Source organism: Setaria viridis, chromosome 1, assembly GCF_005286985.2.
Source record: "Setaria viridis chromosome 1, Setaria_viridis_v4.0, whole genome shotgun sequence".
In the NCBI taxonomy this organism is placed as follows: domain Eukaryota; kingdom Viridiplantae; phylum Streptophyta; class Magnoliopsida; order Poales; family Poaceae; genus Setaria; species Setaria viridis.
In genome coordinates this window covers 33644145-33648816 of record NC_048263.2, presented here as the reverse complement: position 1 = coordinate 33648816, position 4672 = coordinate 33644145, and the positions used below count along the sequence as shown (strand labels likewise).

Here is a 4672-nt window from a genome sequence, read left to right as displayed (position 1 = left end):
AGGCTTGTAATTGGTAAACAAAACCTTTTATGATGTTTTCTTCTTAACAATATATATGCAGTGCACATGTTTCATTAAATGATGAGATAGACACTTACACAACCAATATAATGCCTAGACGACGGTGGTAAATGTCTATAATGAAAAACTAATTAAGATGACTAGCAACAACAAAAATAATTAAACAAAGTGAAGCTTTTACTTCTCCATTGGATTTATGATAGTTTAAGGGCTGTAACGAATGATCAAAGATCTTGTAGTGGTCTTTACTTATGGGCGTGCTGTAAAAGGAAATAGGGATTAAATGAAGAGTGAATTCCCTCTATGCCACAAAAATTAACATCAATTCCCTCAGTGCCTTAGATTTTCCCGAACTTCCTTCTGTGCCATAACATCTAAATTTATCCCCTCAGTGCCACATCCGTCAGCAATCTGTTTGTTTTTCATAGCTCGCTGGAGAGGTGCTGGCATAAGACGAAACATCTGTACCCTTATTTTGCTGACAAAGGGGCTCACTTGGGAGAAACCTTATCCTCTCTCATCAGGTCTCCTCTCCCTATCCTCTCCTGGCTTTCTCCCCGGCACCCCGCACGCTGCATCCAAATCAATGAGAGGGAGGCGGAGGCGCAGGACACGGCGGCGCGGGACAGCGGTGACGCACGGGTGCGAGGGACCCTTGAGGTTGGGCTCATGTCGCCCCTGCGCACGACTAGGAGGAGGGCGCTCGAGCGCAGCCAGGTTGAGGGCCTGCGCGGTGAGGCGGAGGGTGCCCGCGCGTGTCTGCTTGAGGTCTGACACGGCTAGGCCGAGGCGCTCATGGCCAAGGGCCCCAGGCTAGGGTTCCATGATGGTGCATGAAGGCGAGCACGGGATAGGAGCTGCATATCCTTCTTGGCTTCTGGAAGGGTAAGTGACCTCATTCTTCTCTGAGTACTCTTCTTCTCTTTGCCTAGGCTAGCTTAGCACAAATATGTAGTGGTTTTCATGCCATCTTGATTTACAGGATGGACCCTAATTTGAGCTTTCTATTGGAAATAAGATTTGCTGTGAATGCTAGAAGTAGAAAGGATGTTTCTTGCTTTACTATTGTGGTTGTAGACTCCGTCATCTGCAATTTCAAGGATTTGTTAGGTGAAATTATGGAGAAGTATCCTCCTAGGTATCTTGAACATGCCAATGTTCCTTACTATGATGATGCTAGGAAAACCCACCAAGAAGTAAAAACCGACCAAGATATGCTTGCAATGTTTGCCAAGCATGTTGATAGCAAGAAAGTGAACATGTCCATAGCATGCACCCTCCCCACAGAATTCCTATATGGCCTGCTATGTCTGAATATGTTGTTGACAGCAAATCCACTCAGCCCACTCATGAAACTACATCTAGCCATGGCACAACAAGCCAACCTAGCACACCTCTAGCTGATGATGACAATATCCTAGCAAATCCTGAACAAGAGAATGAATTTGTGGGAGTGGATGAGGAGAACCTGTACCTAACCAATGCATCCAAATCTGGGGCTTCTCATGATGATGTTGTCTCTGAATCTGAATCTGAGTCTGATTCTGACAAAGTTTATGAGGAAGAGGATGGATTGGTAGGAAAGGATCCTATACCACCTCTCATTGTTGCTTATGACAAAAAAGACCCACCAATAGCTGTGGGTAGTACATATCCCAATATGGATGAATTTAAGTTGGCATTGTCTTACCATGCAATTAAACATGAGTTTGAGTTTGATACTAAAAAGAGTGATCCAGGGAGAATGATTCTACACTGCTCAAGGAAAGTGGAAGATGGATGTAGGTGGAGGCTATATGCTACTACTATGGATGACAAAGTAACAATTAAGGTAATTATATTATTTTTTGTGTTTATTTTGACACTGTTGGATTGGTTGCAAACTGTGATTACCTATTATCTGTGTCTCTTGTTAGGTGAGGAAGAACCCTGAAGCACATACATGTACTAGTGCACGGAGAAGTCAGGTGGTGAAGCATGCAACCAAGTTCTGGGTGTGCGATGTTGTCAAAGATTGGCTCACTGCAGATTCAAGATGGGGGGCAAAGGAACTGCAAGCTAAGATAAAGGAAAAGTACAAGGTAGAAATATCATACAAGAGGGTGTATGCAGGTAAAGAGCTAGCACATAATCAACTATTTGGTGATTGGGACATTAGCTTTGATAGCTTATATAAGTTTAAGGTAGAGGCGGAAAGGTAATTTCCTGGTAGTGTTGTAGCAATTGATCATCACACCATCCAAGGAAAGATCAAGTTCAATAGGATATTTTTTGCTTTGAAACCTTGCACAGATGGTTTCCTTAGGGGATGTAGGCCATATTTGGCAATAGACAATACTTTTTTGATAGGCAAGTACAGTGGGCAGTTAGCATGTGCATGTGCTGTAGATGGACACAACTGGATATATCCAGTTGCTTTTTGAGTGTTTGACTCTGAGACAAATGACAATTGGATCTAGTTTATGGAAAGGCTTAGAGAAGCTATAGGAACACCACATGGGTTAGCTATTTATACTGATGCTAGGCAAATTGTCATGGCTGGAGTGCAACAAGTGTTCCCATCAGCTAAGCATACAGAATGCATGTTCCATTTTGGTGTACAACTTCAAGAAAAAATACAGTGGCAAGGTGTTTGATGACCATCTTTGGGCAGCGGCTTATTCATGGTCTCCTTATTTTTTTGATAAGCATTGGAAAGCAATGGATAAAGGTAGACCAGATGCAATGGATTACATAATGCAATATCACACCAAGATATGGACAAGAAGCTAATTCTTAACTGCAAGGTGGACTATGTCACCAATAACCTTGTAGAAAGTTTTAATAACTGGATAAAGACCTGGAAGGGATTGAATTTGGATGACTTCATGGACAAGATAAGAATTCTTCTTATGGATAAGTGGTATACGAGGAGGACAATTTCTAGAAAGATGGGAGGCTTTATTTTGCCACATGTCATGAAGAAATTGAGGGAGTAAAGTTTCAATTTGGATATAGAGGTACGTGCAAGCTTAGATGAAGTTGTAGAAGTGTGTGTCAAGGGAAGCAATGGGTACAAGTGTGTGGTGAACCTAGAAGAAAGAACTTGTTCTTGTAGGAAATTTCAAGTCTCAGGCATTCCATGCTTACATGCTATTGCATTTATCACTAAGATGGGTCAGCCTTTGGAGATTTATGTTGACTCCTATTATTCAGTTGAGAAGTTTAGGGTTGCATATGAGAATCTTATCCTTACCCTTACTGACAAGGCCCAGTGGCAGCGGTCAGACCATGGCTTCTTCATGCATCCATCACTTCTCAAGTCCACTGCTGGTAGAAGAAAGAATCAGAGGTTCAAAGGGTGTATGGAGAACTCAACAACCACAACACGTAAGAAAATGCAGCATAGATGCCCTATTTGCACAAGATATGGACACCATTGGTACACATGCAAAGATGGTGATCCAAATGACATAGCAGCCATGCTAGCTCTGTACTAATATGCACTCCCTGTTGTAATGTAGGCATTTATGTACTAATAATAAATTCTAATATGTAGGGGGCCACCAAACAAGAAGAAGAAAAGCAATAAAACTGAGAACAGTATTGTAGCTGTTGGCTCTAGCTCAAAGCCCACACCAATGTGTTTTCCTCCAAGGTGAGCTCCTAGCAACATAACTTGTGAATTTTTTTTTCAGATTTACTAAATTCAGTAGCTAACTTGTACTCTTACTACAACCAAGGATGTTCAAATAACTTGAGCTCTACTACAACTGATAAGTAAGTTAAATTTAATTTTGTTTGAGTACATCAGTTTGACTTCAATTATTTTAGCTTATTTCAATGCATCTATTTAAGTACATTTTCTTCATGTGTAGGTCTGCATGTGGCTCAAGCCAACCTGAGCCTCTCATCATTCAGTACCTTCCATGTTCTACACCATCACCTGAAGTTAAGCTGAAAGAGAAGAGAAAGATATGAGGAAAAGCAATAAAGCAATCAAAGGTTAAGAAGGCAAAGGCTACAAGCAACGCAAAGAAGAAGCAAGATTTGGTGCCACCTCAAAGCCTTACCATGTGCACTAGAAGCAAGACTCCTAAGGGCCCTGCAATGGGCACTAGAAGCAAAAGGAAAATTCTAGAATGAATTTCCAGCTGCATGTCTTGTCTCTTATTTTGCTTGGTATATGTGATCAGATTTGCATTATGTATGTGATGAGAAACTTGAAACTCATGCTATCTGTGTGATGAGAAACATGAAACTCATGTATCATGTCAGCTATGACATGTCATTTTGGTACTCGTGAATGCTATCTGATGATAAACTTGATGTCAGCTATGACATGTTCAATTTTACAATGCTATCTCACTTTGTGTTTATATGTCAAATTGATTTTATTATAAAATATTATGTCATTTGTGGCACTAACCGTCATTGTAAAATTTATCTAAGTGACATCTTTATCTGTTATATGGCAGTGAAGGGTATAGTGAAAGTGCATCTAGGACCCTAAGTGGGTTTTGGTGAATTGAATGACAAAATGATTAAAGGACTAACTTATTTGCTTAAGATTGTGAGCAGGATTTTATTCTCATATTTATGATGTGATATTGTCTCATAAGTTGAATATGTGTTATATGGCTCACAATAAAAAAAGCAAGCACATATGTAA

At 40.6% G+C, this 4672-nt stretch overlaps 1 long non-coding RNA gene across 3 annotated transcripts; it reads left to right on the top strand.

Annotated features, from left to right (window-relative positions):
- The first annotated feature begins 226 nt into the window (after positions 1 to 226).
- LOC117845002 (uncharacterized) lies at positions 227 to 4334 on the top strand. Of its 3 annotated transcripts, none has more exons than XR_004637987.2 (6): positions 227 to 906; positions 1761 to 1852; positions 1938 to 3390; positions 3560 to 3658; positions 3744 to 3780; positions 3879 to 4334. It is a non-coding gene; the product is annotated as an uncharacterized lncRNA (long non-coding RNA). The 3 variants fall into 3 exon arrangements; XR_004637988.2 differs by having other exon boundaries at positions 229 to 906; positions 1938 to 2133; XR_004637986.2 differs by having other exon boundaries at positions 1938 to 3658.
- Positions 4335 to 4672: the final 338 nt, after the last annotated feature.